Consider the following 15,251-nt stretch of genomic DNA (forward strand, 5'->3'; position numbering starts at 1 on the left):
AACATAGACCAAGATATCAGCACTTGGAGATGAAGGTTTATAAATTGCTAATGTCAAATTGTAATTCTGCTCACTTTATTTTTTTATTTTTTTAATTTTTTTATTGGTTATTCAAAACATTACAAAGATTGCAGAATCACATCGGTTACACATCCACATTTTTACATAATACCATAATAGTAACTGTTGTATTCTGCTACCTTTCTGCTCACTTTAAAAAAAATTTTGTTCTTATTAGTTACCCATTAGTGTAATGTGTTTTGACATATTTTACATATATGGAGTATAACTTCCCATTCTTCTGGTTGTACATTATATGGAATTACATTGATTGCGTGTTCATATATGCATATAGGAAAGTAATGTCTGATTCATTCTATTATCTTTCTTATTCCCACTCCCCCTGCCTTCACTTCATTCCCCTTTAATTCTGCTCATGTAACAGGACTTAAAATTTTAGGTCATGTTTGTTCTCCAAATTTTTTTCAGAGACATGGAAACTCCAACAAAAAGATAATGCCACCTAACCCTGGGGCAGATCTTCATGATCAGAAAGGTGTTCTTTAGCCACAAGCCTGGCCATGGTCCATGGATGCAGTAAATGGGAGGTCATTGTCTTCATGTCTTAACCTTGGAAAGCCAGTGGCTACACTTGACCTTTCAAGAGTGAAGGTGCCTGTCAATATGTCACTGGCTCTCAGCCACCACAGATCTAACTGCATGGCCCACATTCATCACACCTTTCCCCCTTTCCCAGAATTTTAGGCATCCAGATACATTTTCTTTTTCTTCCAAATGATCCAGCTTCAGATAATTTTTACAGCAACAGAAAACCAAGTCAGTGCTAATATTATTAGTCTCCAGTTTTGATTAGCAAACTTTGACCTCTTCCAGAGAACAATTCCTGTAATGTTACTTACCACTGGAAGCAAGATCCTGGTGCTTCTGTTGCCCTAGGCTAACACTGGTGACCTTCCTAGAGCTGAGGCATCAGGTTTTGTTGCTCTGCCCTATTTCTGATAGTGTTCTAGGTTTCCATGGCTTTCTAAGCCTGAGCTAGATATCAGCTAAGTGTCTACTTCCCTGACTACATTTCTACGTGTGGGTTCCCAACTACGAATCACACTTGGACAGCACCATTCACTCTGTTTGAAAAGGCTGACTTGGTATGCGTGCATCTTTTAGAAGTTCTGTCTTATCTCCAGGCTCTGCAGCTGGTTCTGCTCAATGCCTCACTCCTAGGAGCTGGCCTCAGTTCTAGTTGTTACCCAACACCCAACAGTATTGGCATTACTGGCCTTTTACTAATCAACAGACACTGATGTCAGGATTCTGGAAGGAAGAAGTGTTTACACCATTTGTTATCCTGAACACAGAAAGCACTGATGCACACATAATTATGCAAAAATATTAATAAGTGGTTGAACATTGCTGGTGAAACATTTGTAAAACTCTTATGATCTACCTTCTTGATTGTTTTTCCCTTTCTGCCTGACATTATTGGCTCCTTCACTGAAACAGTGAAATGGAACACAGACATACCTCTACTTTCTGTGTGTTACCCTGTAAAATTACTGTCAACATAGCAGGACACTTTATCCTAACTTGATGAAGTGCAGCTCAAGGCTCTCACACTTAGACTGAAGCATTTCTATGTAGTCATGAAGATTTTACTTGGCTATTTGCCATTGTCCTGATTGACTTAAATCCTTACTGACATACTTAGAAAAGATACTGTATGTTACAATTCTTTTAAATTTATTTTTTAAAATACTTTACTGAGATGTAATTCACACATTAAATGTGCACAATCTGGTGGCTTTTAGTATGTTATGAGTGGTGCAACCATTATCATACTCCAAATTAGAATAGTTTTATCCCTCGAAAATCAAACTCCATTAGCAGTGACTGCATATTTCCCCACCCCACACCCACCTTGAAACTCACCTAGTCTCAGGTAATCATTAATTTATTTTGTCTGTATAGACTTGCCCATTCTGTTCACTTCATATAAATGGAATCATAAACACGTAATCTGTAATTGGCTTCTTTCACTTAGCCTAATGTGCTCAAGTTCACTCATCTTGTAGCATACATCAGTGCTTTGTTCTTATTTATCACCAAACATTTCATTGTATGAATATACCATTTCTGTTTATTCACTCATCTTTGACAGACATTTTGGTGGAGTCACTCTTTCATTATTATGAATAGTGCTGTTATGAGCATTTGTGTATCAGATTCTGTGTTGCCATATGTGTTGTTATCTTGGGTATACACGTAGGAGTAGAAATGTTGAGTCAGCCTAACTCTATGTTTAACACTTTGAGAAACTGCCAGAATGCTTTAAAAAATAACTGCACCTTAAAATCCTACCAATGATATAGGAGGGTTCCAATTTCTTCATATCCTCTCCAACACTTCATTAATGTCTGTGGTTTTGATTATAAAATTTGTAGTGGGTGTGAGGTGAGTCTTACTGTTGTTTCATTTTGCATTTCCCTAGTAACTGATAATATTGAGTATATTTTCATGGTTCTATTGGCCATATGTGTCTTCTTTGGTGAGGGTGTATGCTCAGATCTTTGGCTCATTTTAAATTAAGTTGTTTTTAATATTGTTGACTTTTAAGAGTTATTTATGTATTTTTGGCTACAAGTCCTTTATCAGATATATGTTTGCAAATATTTTCTCTCATTTTCTGGCTCATCTTTTTTTAAGCAACTGGATATTTTTATTGTGGTTATTATACACACACACACACACACACACACACACACATATATATAAGTTTACCATTTTAACCATTTTAAGTGCACACTTCTGTGCACTTAAAATGGTTAAAATGATAAATTTTATAATATATATGTATATTAACATTAATTAATTCACATTAATGCATTTATTTGACAATCTATCTTCAGGTTTCCTTTTCTTTTTAATTGACTTTATATATTATAGAATTTCTAAGTTCACAGAAATCTAACAAAAATTACAGAGATAACCCACACACCCCTTTCCCACTATCAACTTCCTTTGTCAGAGTGGTTACACTTGTTAACACATAAACATGTGGACTCAACCAGAATCTATAGTTTTAGATTAGAATTGTCTATTCTTTGGGTTTGGACAAAAGCATAATGACATGAATCCACCATTATAATATCCTACAGAGTAATTTCACTGACCTACATGTCCTCTATGTTTCATTTATTCATCCCACCCTCCACCCTTTACCACTGGAAACCACTGGTATTTTTATTTCCTTCATAATTTTGTCTTTCTATAATATCATATAGTTGAACTCAAACAGTGTGAGGCTATTTCATGTTTGGTTTATTAGCAATATGTATTTAAGTTTCTTTCATATTTTTTCATGGCCTGAATGCCTATTTCTTTTAATGTTGAATAATATTCCATTTTGTGGATGTACTACATTATATGTATCTATTCACATACTTAAGGACACCTTGGTTGCTTTAAATTTGGGCAATTATGAATACAGCTGTTTTAAACATGCATGCACAAGCTTTTGTGTGGATATAGCTGGTGTTTTGATATCCTCCTTTTCATTTTTGAAGGAAAGATTTGCCAAGAATAGAATTATTGGTTAACAGTAATTTTCTTTTGACAGTTTGAAATGTCATTTAATAGTTTTATGGCCTCCCTAGTTTCTAATGAGAAATCTCTTGTTAATTATGTTTCAAATTGCTTGTGATACATTGCTTTTGTCTTGCTGTTTTCAGTTTTTTCCCTCCTTGTCTTTAACATTATTAACTTGACTATGATGTATAAATATCAATCTCTTTAAGTTCATTCAAGTTCCTTAAGTATCTTGGATTAACAGACTGTTTTTGTCAAATTTTTGGTCATTATTTCTTCAAATAATTTTGGGCCTTCAAATAGTTTTGGACCTGTTGCCCTGTTCTTGTCTGAGACTTCCATTATGTGGTTGTTGATAGGCTTTATAATGTGCCACAGACAGGTATGTGAGTTTCTGTGCATTTTTCTCTATTCGCTGTCCACTGGGCAATTGCTTTCACTGAGCAATCTCTGTTGTCCTATCTTCAAGTTTTCTGATCCTTCCTTCTGTCTTCTCAGATTGTTATTATGCTCAACTAGTGTGTTTTCTACTTTAGACATTGTACTTTTCAATTCCAGAATTTCTATTGGGTTCTTTTAAAAGTTGTTTGTCTTTTCACTTATTTCACTTATTTTGTGAGATATTTTGTCATACTCTCATTGAATTCTTTAGACATGGTTTCTTTCGGTTATTTGAGTGTATTTAAGCTAGTGGATTTAAAACTTTTTTCAAATATATCAACGTCATGGATTCATCAATGATAATATCTATTACAGAACTTTCCCCTATGTATGTGCCACATGTTTTTTTTGTTGTTATTATTTTCACGTTTTGTAAATATTTTGTTGTGAAGTAAACATTTTAGAAAATATATTTTGATAACTTTGATATCATATCCCTTCCTGCATTCCAGGGTTTTTTGTTGTTCCTGGGGTTTGTTTATATTGTTTTTCTTCATGCTTCTTATTTGCTAAGTGATTATCCCAGACTGATTTTGTAGATTCTAAACTCCAATGAATGTCCACTGATTTTTGGATAATTCTATGTTGATGTTATTGCTTTTACATTATTATTCTCATTTTTAAGCCTGGGCCCATTTGGTTTACCCTTGGTTCATAATAATTCAGTGATCAACAAATAATCAGTCACAACTATTCCTTAAATGCTTTGTTTTCTTCTTTCAACCTTTGCCATTATCACCATCATCATCATCATCAACAACAACATCTTTATCACCATCACCACCATCATCATCCTCATCTTCATCACTATCATCATCACCATAAGACCACCATTGTCTCATCACCATCAAAATCATCTTCATCATATTGTTGGACATTTAACTGCAATTGTAGTTCAGGAGCTCCTCCAAGGTGTTTCTGTACAGTAAGTCCCACAATTATCCTAATGACATAGGCACTGATGTCCCCATTTTATAGATACGGAAGATGAGGCACAAAGACACTGAATATGCATCTAAGGAAGAGCCAGAATAGAAAGTTTGGTCTATTTCTTCACCTGCTGGTCTCATTTGTTCTTCTCATTGTTATGTTCCCAATATCCAATGCTCCTCAACTTACAAAGAGTTTCCTTCAAACTACATATTCTTCATAGAACACATCAGTCACTAAATCCATTTTTCTCAAAAGCAGTGAAGGGATTGTCTTCCAAAGGGCTTATGGTTTTGATCTTTGTGGAAATGCAGATAATGGTAGTTCTTTCAAGAGAACCTTACTAAGAATTGTCAGTGCTTTACAAAATAGCCGGTCAACCATATTTTCCCCAAAGATCTGGAATAAACACCTTTGTTCTTTGAAGGACATTTTATAAAACACTTCCTACTCCCAAGAAAGCTTCACAGCCAAGGATGAGCCAACCAAGGAAGAAAATGCCTTGTAGCAGAAATAGATAAACAAAAAAGAGCCAACAACACTGGGACCATAGAGACTCACTTGCATGGGTCCTTCTAAAGCCCTGGAGCTTTTTGTTAGTAATTTTGAATGATTAGAGACGGATTTCCATTTTCATTTGTTTCCTCTTTCCTGGGATTTTTACTGTATTTTTGATACGCTGAACTCTAAAATTTTTGTACGAAAGTCATCATTCATGTTTACATTTATCTTATATTATGTGTAAGTAACATTTCCTTAAAACATGCTCAGATAAATATTTCCAAAATTTGATTGCAATTATTTTATTAATTATTAATTATTTTGAGGCCAGATCTCACTATGCAACTCAGGCTTACCTTGAACTACTGGCTCAAGTAATCCTCCCTGTTCCACTTTTCAAGTAGCAAGGACTACAGATACAGATCAACTCATTTTTATATTTATTAGTCATTCTGAGATTATTTTGATCAATACTGTCCTTATTAACTGTCCATTTTTTTGTGATATAAACAAATACTATGTGTCAATTTTTTAGAGCTAATGCCTGTGGTTAGAAAAATAAAGTTTTCTTATCAGCAAAGGTAATTCCTATTCTTGTGCATCAGTTTGTCTGTCTGGTCTCACATTGTGGGAGTATTACTGATGTTCACACCAAGAAGTACGCTCAAAGTGGAAGCACCGGCTCTTCAGTCTCACTCCCTGGCTCTGATAATGAGGAAACTCATCTTCAGACCCTCTGTGTGAACTCCCTAAAACAAAGCATTTTTAAAAATGTCTTGAAGCTAGAAACAATATTGAAAAATATCTAAGAAAGACTTCAACCCCTCCATATCGTCTGTGTGTGTGTGTGTAGCTGTAACAAAAAGTTTGACATTGGGCACTTTATGAAGAAAAGAGATTTATTTAGCTCACAGTTCTGAAAGTTCAAGAGCCTGGTGCTGACATTGGCTTCTGGTGAGGCTCTTACATCAGGCAGATAGTATCACACTGTGGGAGCACGAGCAAGAGCAGTGAGCTGCAAGTTTTTAAGAGATCTCATGGCGAGAGAAGAAGGAAAAGAGTAAGACAAGAATCTAATCTTGCTTTTTAAAACCCTGTCTCAAGGTTACCAGTTCAATCCTATGAGAGCTAGAACTCATGCCCTCAAGAAAAGCATTAAACCCTCTTAAGAACTTAATTACCTCTTACAGGCATCAACTCCAACACTACCACATTGAGTACTGAGCCTCAGACAGAGTTTTGGTGGGGACTAGCCCTATTCAAACCTTCAGCACATACATGTTGTATTTACTTGAGTTTTTATTAAAATTAAGGTATATTATTTCTAACCATTATTTGACACACATCATGAGATATAACCTGATATTTAAATTATAATTTTGTGAATAATATTCTCTAAAGTATACCAGAAAATCTCAATCCTAGTCATAATCATAGATCATTTTGGAAACCTAATAAATCTTATTTCTCACCTGACTTGTTTTAGTTGCCTATGGTGAAAATATGGAAATCATTTCTTGTTTCTTAAACAATAATGAAATGTGCAAAATTAGATATTGGAAAGAAGAAAAATAACAACTGGCCAACTAGCTTTTTCTATCAAATATTTCACAGATTAAATAAAAATATCACTGATTTATGAGCCAGGTATTTGCAGTTTCAGTGACTGGTGAAAATCTGTCAGGAATTTCACAGTCTCCCTCTTTAATACAATCAGAGTCAACAAACAACACCATTTCAAGATGAGATAGCATTTTCCCTCGTAAAACATCTTACTTTGCTGATTTTAATTCTCTAAGACAGGAGTATTTCTCTCCCTTTCCATATTTTCAAATTTTCTTTCAAAACAATCTAGGTTTTACAGAAGAAAAATAAAAGGTTAAGAATCGAGGACATGTGAGAGAAAACACCAGGCTCCGGTGCTGTGCAGGGAATTATACCAAATCTTGAACAATTAGATGCTGTTGGTGCTGTTTCACCAGTCTAGAGAGCAGTAAATGTAGGAAAACCACCTAATTACATTTTTATATAGTGAGTATAACAATGATATACAGCTTGATAATCAAGGCACAAGAGAAGCAATCTCACTTGCAAATGTTGATGCAAAAATCTTACATGAAATGTTAGTTAATAGAATCCATCAGCACATTATTTTAAATACATTGCAGCCTAATTGGATTTGTGCAGGAATGAAAGAGGAAAAATTAATGAATATGACCTATTATACATTTATTTCCATTGAAAGTAAAAGGCATTTGATAAAATGCAGTATACATTTATGTTAAGAACACTCATTAAGCTAGAAATTAAAGGATATTTTATATGTAGGTAGGTAAATTGATACGTAGATTTTCTAAAAACCAATAATTTAATGCGAGAATTTTCTTTTTTTAAATTAAAACAAGTTAATATCCATTATCTCTTGTTATATCATTATTTGAGATGTATTATTCATCAGACTCCCAGAAAAATAAATAAATAAAAAACTAGAGTCATACAAATTAGAAAGATATGTATCCAGATAACAAAGAGAGAATTAATGGGATGATTAGAACAAATAATTTGTCATAAAATATCTTGTATAAACTTATCAAAATGTGAAAACTTTGTAAAAGAAAGTCCGTAAATTACTATTGTGCCAAAAATAGATTGGATAAATGGAGAGACCATGGTCTTGTATAGGGAGATTCAACAACATAAAGATGTGGATTCTTGCCAAGTAAAATTATAAATTCAATGTGAACCTGATTGCAAGACTAAAAAGAAAAAAGTTTTTTTTTCTTTTTCTGTTACTAGACAAATTGATTATAAATTTTATTTGGAAGAACAATCAATTAAGAATAGCCAGGAGAAGTTCAATCCTGGGATAGCTTCTCTCATTAAATATTATGAAGACTTTGCCCTAAATACAAGTGTGCATCCATGTGTCTATCCTCCTTCACTGCACATTCTCTTGGATTTAGCTCATGATGAAGGCAGTAAATTAACTTAGTAGGAGGAAGAGGAAGTTTATGATCAGGGGAAGCCATATGAGAAAAAGATAAATTTGGATCTATCTCTATACCATATGCCAGAATAAATTCCAAATGGATTAGAGATCTAAATAGAGAGAGGGAGAGGGAAAGAGAGAGAAAGAGACAGACACACAGCCGCTAAGATGGGGACATATGAATGAATTTCTTTGTAATGCTGAACTTGAAAAAATTTTTTTTAATGATGATTCCAAATCTAGAAGAAATTAAAATATCTTTGTAAAATTGTCAGCTTGAAAAATGATTTTGAAAGTAACATGGAAATAAATAAATAAATAAAGTGACCCTGCAAGGAAAATAAAACTGACAACAAAGTAGGGAAAATACACTTAATGTAGCATAGATTAATTATATTAATGAATAATACAAATATAAGAAAAAAAATAAGGTCAGAAATCCAAAGAGAAAATGAATAAGTAAAAACTATGAACAGATAGTTAACAGAGGAGAAAATATAAATGGATCATAAGCTGGTAAAAAAAAGGAACCCAAGTTCAATTATGTGGAAGGTGCCTGGTGCCATCAAATTATACTGAAATTTGATAAGTAAAGGAAGAGAATTAAGTATTTTCCCCTCTTTCAAATATGGGCTGAATTCCAGACTAAATAAATTCTTACGTGGGAAAGTCTGGTTGTTGGCAGTTCTGGGGATCTAACTCAGGGCTTTACATACAGCAGGAAAGCACTCTGGTGATGTCCTGCACCCCTAGCCCTGAAGCTTCCCCCCTCCTCCCGGTTTTTTAAATAGACAAACTACTAACAAACTGCTAACAAACAAAGGAAGAAAAATACCATTAAGACACACCCACGTAGCACCATCTGTTGGATCTGGGAGCCCAGAGGGAAAGGGCTGATACCCTTGAATTGTCTGTTTTCACATCACTAATGCAGCAAAACCATGTCCCTTCTCTCTTGAGGAAATAGAAATCACACGGGACTGCCCATCACTTGTTCTAGTCAAAAGTGGAACCTGCAGCTACTAGGGCTCTAGAGTTAAGTGTGGAAATAGGAGGGATAGAGGAACACCTTCCATGACATCACAAGAGTGTAGTCAACCATCTAGGGTATGGGAGACTCCACAGGCACAAAGAGTCCTAGTTTCTGTTCCAAATAAATAGAAGGAACTCTTATTGATTAAAAGAAACAAGAGAAATATCAACCAAATGCCATGTGTAGACTTCAGTTGATATGGATTCAAACAAGCCAATTATAAACAGGACAAATAGAGCTGGTTAAGGTGGCACAAGCCTGTAATCACAGCAGCTCAGGAAGCGGAGGCAGAAGGATTGTGAGTTCCAAGCCAGCCTCAGCAACTTAGGGAGGCCCTAAGCCACTTAGTAAGACCCTGTCCGTAAATAAAACATAGAAAAGGGCTGAGAATGTGTGTGGCTCAATGGTTAAGTACCCCTGGGTTCAATCTCTGGTACCAGAAAAAAGAAAAGAGAGGTGGGGGTGGGCAGGGGGGGTGCGGAGATAAATTGTGTCTGGGTTGAGTGCTTCTAAGACATTAAGGAACCTGTACTCATTTTGTGTGAAAACAACATTGGATTTATAGAAGCTCATATCTTTAGAGATTCCTAATGAAGTATATACAGGAGAGTCCATAGAATATCTAATACTTACTTTTAAAATATGCTTTACAAACATGAGAAGATACATGAAACTAAAACAGTAAAAACTGATGTGCCAGTTACTACTGGCACACTAGGTTTCATTACATTCTTTAATCAATTAAACTAAAGCCTAGGGTCCAGGGTTAGGGCTCAGTGGTAGAGCACTTGCCTAGCATGCCTGAGGCACTGGGTTCAATCCCTGGCACCACATTAAAAAAAAATTGTGTCCATCTACAATTAAAAAATATTAAAAAAAAAAAACCTTAAAGCCTATATTTAGTCAGTTAAATAGCTGTTTTGAAGTTCAAAAGAGTTATTAAAATAAAAGTTGGTGTGTATGCCCCAATAGCAATACTAGCAATCCTAGGCCCTAGATTCAAACTCTTATTTCCTTGCATGCCCTGAGAGTTTGACCCTATTAACTTCTTAAGGCACTCTGCAGATCTTAGACCCTTTTCTGTGAATTATGGAGAGTGTGGATAGGATTTTTACCTCTTAATAGTGCCACAGTACTGAGGATTGCACATAATTATATGTTACCAACTGAATTTTGTGCTGCACCTCCTGACCCAATTCATATATTGAAGTCCTAAGTCCACACTGGAGGTGGGGCCCTAAGGAAGTAATCAGGTTACAAGCAGGACGCTCTCATGTCAGGATTAGTATCATAAAAAGAGAGCCAAAGAGAAGATGTCTCTATCTCATTAGGACACAGTAAGAAGGCACCTTTCTTCAGACTAGGAAGAGAGTCCTCATCAGATACCAAATCTGAAAATTCCCAGCCTCCGGAATTGTGAGAAATTAATGTTGACTGCTTACGGGACTTTGTCTGTGGGTTTTTGTTATAACAGCCAAGTACCTAGCAGTTGTCCAGGTCATAGTAATTGTTGAGCTAATGTTCATTGTAGGTTTATTGTGCTACCAAAAAGTCAAAATAACATCCCTTACTCAAAGTACTATATGGGAAAGTTCTTTTGGGCTGGGCTTTCTGGGAACCTCTCTCTTGGTTCCCAGTCCTTATTTGCTAAAGGGGGAGGGAGGTGTAGGTTCACCAGCAACAGTAACAATGCCACTGTCAGCATGATTAATCTTGGGGGAAGCCCTGCAGCTCTCCTCTCTGGGTCTCTTCTCTCCCTAGGCTTTTAGGATACAAAGGATCAGGTGGCAGCAGCCTTAGAAAATCACATTCTGCATAATCTTTTGTCAAGAGAAGAGTGGTATTTGTTTTGTATGGTGAGAATTAAGTGGTAGTTTCCTTGTCTTTTGCTTTTGACCTACTTTGAGAAATGTTTAGAGGGAAGGAAGGACAGCCTTGATTGAAAAGATAAAATAGGAAGCTGTTCCAAATTTTATTTTTGTTCCCATAGAAGAAAAAATAAATTCTGTTTTGTTAATTGTGATCAATTCCTTGTCTGCATTTTTAAATGTATAGCAGTAATCCAGGCATAATGATAATTTTCCTGATAGTATAAAAAATGTTATTTTCCTAATGCAAATGCCACACAAGTACTCCAGAGATTGAGAGTGGCTGAGAAGAGCATTAGTAACAAATTTTACACTGTCAGGGTAGGAGGCTGCAGAAATGACAAGGCATGTTATAAAGTCTACCAAATATTTGAGGAGCTACTGGGTATTGAAGAGTCTACTTCTGGGTCAAAAAACTTTGAACCCTCTGTTAGAAACCATGCCAGATGCTTGCCTAGTGTGTGCAAGGCTGCTGGATTCAATTCCCAGTACTATGAAAAGCCAAAAAGATCCTTCTTTAAATCTCTTTATTAAGAAAGTTCTTAACTCAATGTAGTTCATCATTCAATGGTTCTTTATTACCAAATAAGAACACTAAGCTGGAGTTTATAATTAATTTAGCTTCAACTTATGGCTTACCTGGTTTCTAGATATTAGAAAATCCACTCAATATTTTGGGTATATATTAATGATATACCACTTAATTCTCATCATACAAATATATATTATATGCAATATATATATAATTTATATTATATATTATGTTATGTATATTATGATATATAATAAGTGGTGGTTTAAAACAATATTTTTGAAACACTGTGCCTATGGAATTACTTTAGTGTATCATGTTCAGCATTTTTAAGTAAAATAGAACAAAAAATAACATATCAGAAGGCACTTACACTGTCTCATTAAATATTATTTTGTATGATTTTCAGTGTGTGCATATATGTGTCCTAGTTTTGAAATGGAAAATGTTTATTTTCCAGCAAGACTCAGTATGAAAATTTTGAAAGCTACTATCTAGAGGCTAATTTACAAATCCAGCACCTTCCTAAGTAGAGGATAACTGAGAGAGGCCAGAGGTAAACTGGGATGAGGGGTAAGAGCAACAGAGTTGTGGACACACATCCTTATTCAGAGCAGTGTACAAGATCCACCAAATAATTTGAGCTTTCAAAAAAAGAAAAGGAGAAATCTGGCGTGCTGTAAAAAATCTCCCAGATTTTAAACATTGGCAAAGAGTTCATTTTTTTTTTTTTTAAACACAGAATGTCTATGGGATGAATGTTGTACTGTGGGACACTGGTGAGCACAAAGCAAAGGTCTGCAAATTGTGTTTCCCAGGGTGGGGGAAGATAATAGTCAGCCACAGATTTTGGGCTTTTATTCTCTTTCTTTTTTACTTTTCAGGGTTTCATAGCTTTAAAAATGTGAAAAAGCAGGTTTATATGTGATTTACCTCACTCTCTCTAATGGTTCTCAGGAGAGTGTCATTGATCTCATCAAATGAGAGTGAAATGGGCTTGGAGGAGACGGGCAGGTGCAAGTGTGCACTGTGATCTGCTCCCCACCCTCCACCTGACCCATCAAACACCATTTGTTCCTCCCTCCTTAGTGCATCCTGGGAGGACACTAGTGTTCTGCACCTGTGTGTGTGTGTGTGTGTGTGTGTGTGTGTGTGTGTGTGGGGCTTCCTATATCCTTGGAGTATTTCACCTCCTTGCTAGTTACAAAAACCGTGTCATGTTTCAAAGAGTGCACAGGTGTAAAATGCAAACACTTCCGAATAGTGAAAGAGTACCCAACTCAACTTCACCTGGCAGCATTCACAAGTGGCCACAGCCGCCGCATGGCTCTACTCCCCTAGATAAAATGCTTGATAGACAATGTGGAAAGAGTCAGTGTGGTTTGGACATCTTGTTTTTGAAAATTTTGTGATGGTCTTTCCAGGGATGTTGGAAGGGAGTTTAAAACTTTCATCTTCAGTCATATGCCTCTGGCTGTTGAAATTAAGATCCATTCTCCAGTTGCAGTAGCCAAATAACACAAACAATTATACAGAAAAATCCACACTGTTTGAATTCTGATTGAAATATCTTAAATACCAAATAAATTATGGAAGAACACTGTTTTGATTTGGATGTAAAATGTCCCCTCCCCCTGCAGAGCCATGTGCTAAAGGCTTAGTCTGAAGTCTGTGGTGTTACTGGGAAGCGGTGGAAATGTTAGGATTGCAAAATTTTAGGAGGTGGATCTAATTGAAAAAGGTAAGCATGGGGGGATGCCTTGAAGGCATATTTTCCCCAGGACCTTTCATCTCTCTCTCTTGCTGCTTCCTTGCTGCCCTGAGGTGAACAGCTGTACACCACCATGATCTTTGGGCCCCCATCTTCTTCCTCATCACAGACCTAGAAACAACAGAGCCAACGAATCATGGGCTGAGATCTCTGAAATTATGGGCCAAAATAAATATTTCCTCCTTTAAGCGAGTTTCTTAGGTATTTTGTCAGAGCCGTAAAACAGTTAACACGGAAAGATAGAACATCTTTGCAATATCAGTTTTGTTTTCTTTTTTTTCCCTTTCAGGTATATGTGCCTCTCTTGAAGAACTTGAGTCATTCAAATAGTTCTAATAGTTTTCTTCATATGTATCTTGTGCCTTTAATATTAAAAATGTCCTTAGAATATATCAGTGCATTTTTGCTCTCCTTTTTTTTGGTGTCTATGTAAATAGGTGCTATTCATTTACATTGTTGCATAGATATTGATGATGCAAATAAAAATCATTAAACCTTACAAATTTATTGTGAATCAAGCCTACTTCAAAACTCATATTATTTCTAGTAATTTTGAGCATTTCAGATTGTTTGTTCAAAATATAAAATCATATCATCAGGAAATAATGATACTATTGATCTTTCCAGTATTTACGGTATTTATTTTCATTTCCTTCATGTGTCACTGAAGCAGTGTCAACATTCCTTGTGTCCATCTTGTGGCTGGTATCTAGTGTCTCTCCCTTTAATACACATTTAACATTTTTACTGAAATATGCTACGGAATCATGTTTTTACATTTTAATAACAAATTATTTTAAAAGCTTTTCTAATGTTGCACAATCGTCACATTTCTGGAGGAAATTCTAATCTGCTGGATTTTGCCATTGTTTAAAATAAATTGCTGCATTAGGTGTGGTAGTACATTATTAGAATCTTTCAGGTTTTACAGGACATTAGATTACAGTGTGCCATAATTTTCACAGTTGATTTTAAAGATTATTTTGAAATTCTCCATATCATGTAATAGCAGAAGTTAACATTGGAATAAAACACATTATTCCAATGTTATAATTTTAATTAAAATAATAAACAGTTTTCTTAAAAATTTGATAGAATTAATTAATTAATGATGCCATGTATGGTTGGAACATTAAATCAATAACTTTTTATTGGAAAAAACCTGCATATAGGAAAAGAAAACATGTTAAAAGTACTCAGCTTGATGATTTACAAAATTTAATATGCTCATATACCAAATACGGTAGTCAGGAAGTACAATATTGCAGATTCCAAAGGTTCCTCATCTTCCCTGACCCCCTCATGACTACGTCAGCCAAAACAACAACAAAATCTATACTCTTCAGCACATTAACTGTCCTTACTGTGATATAGGAATTCCTCCCTCTTCCTCCTAATCACACGCTAGGGCAATGATAACCAACCTCTCAGTGCCTCTCAGCTCTGACTACTCTTGTGCTGTGGTTGGATATGGTTTGCTGCTATAACTCATAGTGGGGTGCAATTTCTCAATTGGGAGAGTCATGTTTTAGTGGGGTTGAAGCCTCATGAATAGTCTACTGCCATCTCATGAAAGTGAGCTT

At 35.4% G+C, this 15,251-nt stretch overlaps 1 protein-coding gene across 2 annotated transcripts in view; it reads right to left on the reverse strand.

Moving 5' to 3' along the window:
* The window catches only part of Gabrg3 (gamma-aminobutyric acid type A receptor subunit gamma3), a 586,000-nt gene that overhangs the window by 71,747 nt on the left and 499,002 nt on the right, over nucleotides 1-15,251 (reverse strand). The window lies entirely within an intron of this gene.

The sequence above is a fragment of the Callospermophilus lateralis genome, chromosome 3, assembly GCF_048772815.1.
Source record: "Callospermophilus lateralis isolate mCalLat2 chromosome 3, mCalLat2.hap1, whole genome shotgun sequence".
Taxonomy (NCBI): Eukaryota; Metazoa; Chordata; class Mammalia; order Rodentia; family Sciuridae; genus Callospermophilus; species Callospermophilus lateralis.